Here is a 9,169-nt window from a genome sequence, read left to right as displayed (position 1 = left end):
TTTAGATTCAGTTGGTAAGCTCCGATGACTCTTTTTCAACAGCAACAGATTCTCTTTCAGACCTCCATTTATTTTTAGATATTCATATTATTCTCCAGGAATGCCCTGTAGACCATGTATTTAGAATTCAGTTTCTTAGAGGCTCATGGTTGTTAATGGGTTATGTTAGAACATTACCATATTAAGTGTGTTATTCAGTTTTTAAAACATGTAGAAATAGTTACATTGTTAGCTTTCATTAAAGATTAATAGCTTGTTTGGCCAAGCTTCTCTCCACCTCAAAAGTGTTTTTTTCTCAAAAAGTACTTTTTCTCAACTTGAGGTGTTAGGCTGCAACGACCCGACCGGTCGTTCTGAGCTCTACCACATCGTTCGGCGGTTTGAGGACTTGAGTAGCTTCACTTTATGTTTTATGACTTGTACGTATGGTCGGAATTGAATTTCGGGAAGTTCGAAGTTGATTAGGCAAGAAAAATCTAAATTCAGAAGCTTTAAGTTGGAGAATTGACTAAGGTTTAGATTTTAGGGTAAGCGACCTCAAAATCGGGATTTGAAGGTTCCAATACATTCCTATGATGATTTCGGACTTAGGCGTATGTTCAGGTTGAGTATCGGGTCGTCCGGGAGAATTACAACGCTTATTGTAGAAAGTTGACATTTTGAAGGATTTAGAATTTCCTAAGTTTGGCTTAAAGTGGATTTTATGTAATCGATGTCCGTTTGGGGTTCCAAGCCTTGGAATAGGTTCGTATTGTGATTTTTGACTTGTACGCAAAATTTGAAGTCATTTCAGATTGATTTGATATGTTTCGGCGCAAATTATAGAAGTTGGAAGATTTGAAAAACTCATAAATCGATTTGAGGCACGATTCCTAATTTCGATGTGGTTCAACATGGTTTGAAGCCTCGACTAAGTTCATATCATATTTTAGGACATATTGGTATGTTTGGTTGAGGTTTTGGGGGCCTCCGGTGGATTCCAGGTGATCAACGAATTGTTTGGAAATTTTTGTAAAAGGCGGTTTTTGGCAGCCACTGGAGTCATCGCATCTGCGATGAAGTTGATCGCAGATGCGCAATCGCATAAGCGAAGTAGCGTTCGAAGAAGTGACATTTGGAAGGACTGGCAGAGGTTGAAGGTGCGAAGCATTTTCTGCACCTGCGTGATCGCAGATGCGGTCTTTGGCAACGCAAGATCGACTGGGAAGGGGCAAGGCATGGACCGCAGAAGCAGAAATCTTCAGCGTAGAAGCGGCTGGCTTTGCAGATGCGTAAATGAGACTCACACCTACGATGGCGCAGAAGCGGAATTATTTCCACAAGTGCGACTGGGCAGCGGGCTTCGCAGAAGAGATGATGGCATCGCAGAAGCGATGTGGTAGATGCGCCAATCTGTCCGCAGAAGCGAAACTAGGCAGATTATTAAGGGATCCAACTTGGTCCTCATTTCGTTTTGGATTTTTGGAACTCGGCTTTGGGGCGATTTTGGAGAGCTATTTCATCCACCTCTTGGGGGTAAGTATTTTGAAGCCACTTTTGATTATATTTCATGAACATATATGGAATTTTAATATGGAAATTTGTAGAAATCGGGGGATTTGGATTTTGACCGCGAAATTGGACATGGAATTAGAAATAAATTATGTACTTGAGTTCGTGGTGGTATGGGTGATGATTATCTTCGAACATTTTCAGAATCCGGGCACGTGGGCCCGAGGATTGACCTTATCGGCTTTTCGAGCGGAGTTGGGAATCCTTATAAATTGATTAATTATGGGTAATAGAGTATATATTTATGGATTTTCACATTTGTTTGACTAGTTTTGGAGAGATGAACATCGATTTGAGGTGTTAGAGTGGCGTTGGAGCCGGCTATGGAACTTCGGAGCGAGGTAAGCCTCCTGTCTAACTCTGTGAGGGGGAAACTACCCCTAGGTGATGTATTTGATAAGTGCTACTTCTTGCGGGGGCTACATACGCACGAGGTGACGAGAGTCTATACGTAGCTAGATTCTTATTATATTCGGGTAGACTTAGGTTCCCGCCATGCTATAACTGTACTATTTGAGTTGTCTCTTGCCTATTAAATTCCTTTAATTTACGTTGCGACTTGAGACAAGACATGCGTAGAGTCGACTTGCTATTGTAGAGATTTGACGGCTTCATGATTAGCCGTGGAATAATTGTACTCCTCTTACGAATTTCTACCGCATTATGTGTTTTCATCGAAAGGTTTCCCTTAAAATTTATAACTCACACGTCTATTCATGAGCGGGGTCAAGGACCCGTTAAAGCTTCTTATTCTAATGGGATCGGGTCGTTCGCGTCGGCAGTATAATAGATACATCTATGGTTCGTGTCATTTGACCCTCGGCACTGTGCACATTATGATGGGATCGGGTCGTTCGGCTCGGCAGGAATATGTATCACACTCTCATAGGAGCGGGCCGTTCGCCTCGGCAATAAAATAGATGTATCTGTAGTTCGTGGCGTTCGACCCTCGGCAGTGCACATATTATGATGGGATCGGGCCGTACGGCTCGGCATTTCTATAAAATACTCTTATGAAATCGTGCGTAATAATTAACAATAAGCCGGTATATCTGTGAGTTTTTCTGATTTGAAGTGTGACGACCTATCTGGTGAGGTCCATTATATATAAACTCTGATTGAGGAGGTAACTACTAGCTGAGAGCTTGAGTTATTGCTGAGAGGAGAATTTTACCACGTATTTATACTTGTTATTTTGTTTATTTACTCTGACTCACATCTGTTTACTTCTACTGTATCTATCTTATTGGATCACTAGTAAGTGTCGATGTCGACTCCTCGTCACTACTTCTCTGGGGTTAGGCTAGATACTTATTGGGTATGCGTTGATTTACGTACTCATGCTACACTTGCTGCACTTATTATGCATGTACATATATGTATGGTGGTTTTTTGGGCACAAAAGCACGGCTATTGCGGGGACTTTACCGTGAACTGCATTCCATGTTACGATCTGCAGCCTGCAGAGTCTCCATCAGAGTTATTTATATTCTTCTGTTTAATTTGTATTCCAGACAGATGTTGTATTTTATTATATTTCCTAGTTGATGCTCATGCACTTACGGCACCAGATTTTGGGGTTCCTACAGGTTGTTCATTATTGTAGTTCGTGTAAATATTATCATTTACCCTGTAAATTCTATTTCATACAATTTAATTAATAAAAATTATGATTTCAAAATACTAAAAGGAGCAATTAAGTTGATCAATCACCGTAGGCTTGCCTGACGGTGGTGTTAGGCGCCATCACGACCTTTAGTGGATTTTGGATCGTGACATTGGTCAATATGTTTTTGGGGAAAAAGTGCTTTTGGGATGAAGTAGAAGCAGTTTTAGAGAAGCAGAAAAAAGTAGCTTCTCCCCAGAAGCAGAAGCAGAAGTAGTTTTGACTTTTCTTCTTAACAAAAATACCTTTAGCAAAATATGGTATATATCAAAATAACCTTATTTATTTTAAACCTAATACTTAGAATTAGAGATTATATTATTGAGCTCTCCTAATGTATAAATATTTTCTTTTATTTTTAGGATAGCTTTCTAATATATGGTGACTTTTGAGATGAATGCTTTTATATTTGTAAAATAATATTTTGATATATTTAAATCATCTTGAGAAAATTAAACTACTTTTAAATTTTATTTTCATGTTTTACTTAAATAAAATGAATAAAACTTAATTATTATCTTTAATAATGCATATTTGAGATTATTTATTTATTCATATGATATTAACTATTAAGTAAATCTCTTCATGTCCTTATTCGTAATTTGATACTTAAAAGCACTTTTTGAAAAGCTTGGCCAAACACAAATTATTTTTCAAAAGTGTTTTTCAGATTGATTAGCCAAACACAAATTACTTCTCTCCAAAAGTACTTTTTCGAAAAGCACTTCTCAAAATAAGTAAATTTTTCCATCTTGGTCAAACATGCTATAAGTTATAATATGACCTTCAGTTAAAAAGAACAAGGTCCGCTCAATAGGTAATATAAGTTGAGCGCCATCACGTCCCACCCCAGTTTGGGGGCGTGACAAAAGGCCCGTGGCTTGGACCAAGTGATCTGCATCAAGGACAAAGAATATAAAGTTTTGTTGGATGAAGCGCATATCCGTCAGAGATGGCAGACTTACTTCCATAGTCTCTTGAATAAGGAGGGGGACAAAAACATTGTTCTCGATGATTTGGAATCCTCCAAAAAAGTCATGACTTTGGGTATTGTAGGCGGATTAGAGTTGAGGTGGTTGTGGGGGCTATGTGTAAGATGAGCAGGGGCAAGGCGGCTGGGATGGATGAAATCCTGGTAGAGTTTTGGAAGAGTGGCTCACTAAGTAATTTAATGTCATTTTTTAGAAGAAAAAGATGCATGAAGAGTGGATTTGCACAAAAATAAGGGTGATATCAAAAATTGCAACAACTATCGGGGTATCAAGCTGCTTAGTCATACTATGAAGGTCTGGGAGAGGGTGATGGAGCTAAGGGTGAGAAGGAGTATGTCTATTTTCAAACCAACTCGGGTTTAAGCCAGGGCATTCGACTACGGAAGTCATTCACCTTGTTAGGCGATTGATGGAACAGTACAAGGAGAGTAAGAGGGACTTTCATATGGTGTTCATCGACTTAGAAAAGGCTTATGATAAAGTCCTGAAGGAGGTTCTACGGAGATGTTTGGAGGCTAGATGTGTACTTGTGTCCTACATTAGGCGATTAAAGACATGTATGATGGAGCGAAGACCCAGGTAAGGTCAGTAGGAGGGGTCACGGACCATTTCCTGGTCATGATGGAGTTGCACGGGGGGTCGGCACTTGGCCCCTTTTTGTTTGCCCTTGCGATGGACGTACTGATGCGCCACATCCAAGGGGAGGTGTCGTGGTGTATGTTATTTGCATACAACATTATTTTGATCGACGAGACACGAGGTGGTGTTAAAAAAAGGTTAAAGGTGTGGAGACAGACCTTAGAGTCTAAGGATTTCAAGTTGAGCAGGACCAAGACAGGTTAATTGGAGTAAAAGTTCAGTGGTGTAACTCAGGGAGTGGAAGGGGAGGTGAGGCTGGATTCACAAGTCATCCCTAGAAGAGGAAGTTTTAACTACCTTGGGCCTATTATACAGAGGGATGGGGAGATTGACGAAGTTGTCACACATGGTATTGGGACGGGATGAATGAAATAGAGACTTTCTTCCGGTGTTTTATGTGACAAAAAGGTGCCATCAAAATTTAAAGGTATGTTTTATTGAGCGGTGGTTAGACCGACTATAATGTATGGGACTGAGTGTTTGCTAGTCAAGAGCTCCTATATCCAGAAGATTAAAGTAGCAGAGATGAGGATGTTAAGATGGATGTGCGGGCATACCGGGTTAGATAGGATTAAGAATAAAGTTATTTGAAACAAGGTGGGTGTGGCCCCTATTGAGGACAAGATGCGGGAAGCAATGCTTAGATGGTTTAGACGTGTGAGGAGGAGAAGCATAGACGCCTAGGTAAAGAGGTGTGAGGGGTTGATATTGGAAGGCCTTAGGAAAGGTAGAGGTAGGCCGAAGAAGAATTGGGGAGAGGTGATTAAGCAAGACATGACGTAGCTACAACTGACCGAGGACATGACCTTTAATAGGAAGGTTTGGAGATAGAGGATTATGGTAGTAGGTTAGGTAGTCTAGATTATTCATACAGGCAGTATTAGTACGTACTCTCGCATTTTGTTGGTATTAGATTTCTTTGATTACCTGTTGTTTCTTGCATTTTGATCATTTTACTATCTTGTTATTTATGCTACTTTTACATGGCTTCTCGGTGTTCTCCCGTCTTATTATTCTTTTAATTAAATGGTGTTTATGCTTTTCTGAGCCGAGGGTCTATTGGAAACAGCCTATCTACCTCCACAAGGTAAGGGTTAAGGTCTGCATACACACTACTCTCCCCAGACTCTACTATGTGGGATTATACTAGGTATGTTATTGTTGTAGTTGATGTATTCCGCACTTATGTATTTTGGCCAAAGGAGTAATTATGTATTGAGTTAAAGAGGGACTTTTAAGCAGAAAGACTTAAGATGGTGTTAAAATATTTTAAGTATTATTCGAACTTTGAAATAATCATGAATGAGTAGACATGTTTTAAGTGGTTCGCTCGGTAAATCGAGTGCTATGTCACGCTTACCTATTTGGGCCATGACAAATTTGGTATCAAGGCACTAGGTTGAGTATGTCCTAGAATCGTGTTTAATAGAGTCCCACTTATGAGTGTGTTGTGCGCCACACTTGGAAGGCTACAAGTCATATAGGATTGTTTGTCCTTTTTTAATTCCAGATCGTGCATTAAAGCGTAAAGTGAGAACTTATCTCCTATTCCCGTCAATCTCGTGAATGGTTGGCACATAGAACGATGAACGGCGCAAGAATTGATGCATAAGCAGTGACACTCTTGTATTGGGACTGATGTTGAGGCCTAGAAAGAGGCCACTAACAAGTTGTGATCATCGGTTAAGATGCCAAGATTCCAAAGAAATTTGGGTAAGGAGATCACAAACCAAATGGATAATGGATATTTCAAAAGGTAAAGTCTCCAAAGCTACATATGAGTTTCATCGACACATCAAAACAGTCAATCACTATGACGACTACCATTAAAGAAATCAAACCAGGTATGAACAAAGAGAATAAAATAACCAAGAGATTCAACGAGAAGGCTTGAACCTCGAGATTCTATAAAGAGAATTTGAAAGGAAGCAAGGACCAATTGGTCAAAGTAAGGCGAAACAGTGAATGTTGTAACACATATTTTATGGCTCCAGAAGAAGCAATACTTAATGGTGCTAAGTACAGTTCAAGGTATGCTTCCAGGAGTGAAAGAAAAGATATGTTGAGGAAGGGACTCCTTATTGTCAATCGGGGCCAGGCAACCTTCTACATGTCGGGCCATAATCATGGTCATGTTGCAAGAGCTAATAATAATGTGTATGACAAGTGATGTACTTCATTGGCAAGAGAAACGAGTTTATGGGAGTGAAAGCATTTCACCGGATATCGATACATATAAGAGTCCCGACCACATCAGTAATGACCAAGGCGATGTGAATTAAATTAACATGTAATGGTGCCTAGGAATGCACGTCAATAGAAAGTTTGTAACCTAATGTGGATGAGTGAAGAAGCTGCTAAGATTTGAAATGCACAAAAAGTTTTAACCTTGAGGTTGCAGAGGTAGATAAATTGCCCCAAAGAGGAAAATCCTTATGAGATGACAACTCTAATCTTCTATAAATTATGTTTAGTACGGGTACCAAGAAAATTAGGTTAAGAGAGAACAACCAAGTATATACTCCAAAATGCTCTTACAAACCAAGCTGAGCTTTTTGAACTCAGATTGATTTAATCTTGGAGAGAAAAATGGAGAGCTGATGAATGTTATAGACAAGGTACGAAGCTGGAAAAAATATTCTTCCAGCAAGCTAGGTTGATCCTTGTACGTAAGGTTAAAGTTAAGACAAGTAAGGTTACTAATTTTAGAATCTTACCAGATTGAATCAGGTTTCGGCGAATCAATCTGGTGATAACTGATTGGTTGATCCTTGAACTTACCAGCAACGCAAGCATTATATGTGTTAGCAATAAGCTGCAGAAACTCTCTTTCCAAGTCAAAAACCACATCCTGACCAAAAGCATATTGTGCCTTGACAATCCCATAGGGCTTCTTATATGCATTTGAACAGCCATAGTCTTCATATTTAAAGGTGAAGCATTGGTAGAATTCAGATTTGTATTCAATATTTCCCCATTGCTTAGGAAAATCCAACTGGAAATGTCGGGTAACTGCACTAGGACTTCTCTTCAGCACTCTTGCAAGCTCATCGATGAAAATCCCTTTTTTTGTATCGCGCCAAAAAAGAGGTGAATCGTAGAAACGGTCCACATAGGCTCTGTAAAGAAACTAAAATATAAGCAGGCTTACAGTAATTATCTATACTATATGCATCACTAATACATTATTAACGGACTTACAGAAGCACTGTATTGCTGGCATGGTCACCTGGTCAAGTATTGCCCAACAATTGGAAAAAAACTTTAACGTGAGGGGGCCACCTCTCTTCAGTCAATCCAGTTCTGCTAATAGCAGACTAAATGATGGATGAGAATGCATCGAAATCAGTTTTCATGGAATTTTCATCGGCTACAAAAATTTCAAACATTACAAAAATTATATAGAGAAAAAAAACTGAAATACTTATTAGAAATAAGTACAAAAAATCAAATACATACCTGTTGTATTGTGATTGAAATCAAAAAGTCAGATGTTTCCATCCTCACCGAACAAGACTCCCTTCTCCAGATTGCCATGACGAAACCACCACTTATGAATCTGCTTGAGGCCGCTAAGGATTTGACTGAAAAATCATAAACTTATGTAACCATTTATAAGAAGGAAAAAAAACTTTGAACTATTTAAATATATCGACCCCCAAGATGAATCACAATTTCCTTCATGATCATGTAAAATTCGGCTGCCGTTTGAAAGTCTTCATACGGTATTGCACTAGCAAGTGTATAATGTGATGAATTACTAACAAACGTCTGCACAGGCTGCCCTCTCTATCAAACTTCACTTCGGCATTATAACAGCTTATACCAGGCCCAATTTGATCATAGATCTCAAATTGAAACCTTGAAAGAACAGGCGCCATTGCTCAACTTAAAACAGAGAAAAAAGAAATAAGTCTGCCGTCAAGCCTGGAAGAAGTAAAATAGTATTTCCAAATTTTAAATCCAGCAGCAAAAAAGAAGAAAGGACTACTAGAAAACTTATTTTACCTAAACCTCAAAACTCCTGCATCCAAAAATGCAATTAGCAAATAACAAAGGAGGGAAAATGCAACTCAATTAGAAAATTACACTGCAAATCAGCTACTCAAGTACACACCTTCTCTAACTAACTTCGGTCAAGAATCAAGATTATTCGTCACACTAAGCAAGAGTATCGTGAGAAGAATTGAGAGTTTACCTGTTCCAAATGATTGATCTGGAAATTTCAGGTTTACGAATTAGGGGAAGGGGTTTATTCGCGCTTTAGCTTTTCTACCTTTTCCAGTTTCTATCTTGATTTGAGGAATTTACATTGATCTTT

The 9,169-nt window shown here is 39.1% G+C and overlaps 1 long non-coding RNA gene across 1 annotated transcript; it reads right to left on the bottom strand.

Annotated features, from left to right (window-relative positions):
- Positions 1-7,390: 7,390 nt before the first annotated feature.
- LOC104097930 (uncharacterized) lies at positions 7,391-9,169 on the bottom strand. The gene is made up of 4 exons (XR_686658.4): positions 9,047-9,169; positions 8,308-8,736; positions 8,050-8,218; positions 7,391-7,967 (listed from the first exon to the last, which is right to left on the bottom strand). It is a non-coding gene; the product is annotated as an uncharacterized lncRNA (long non-coding RNA).

The sequence above is a fragment of the Nicotiana tomentosiformis genome, chromosome 8, assembly GCF_000390325.3.
Source record: "Nicotiana tomentosiformis chromosome 8, ASM39032v3, whole genome shotgun sequence".
NCBI lineage: Eukaryota > Viridiplantae > Streptophyta > Magnoliopsida > Solanales > Solanaceae > Nicotiana > Nicotiana tomentosiformis.
The sequence above is the reverse complement of the archived record's forward strand: the minus strand, read 5'-3'. Positions and strand labels throughout refer to the sequence as shown.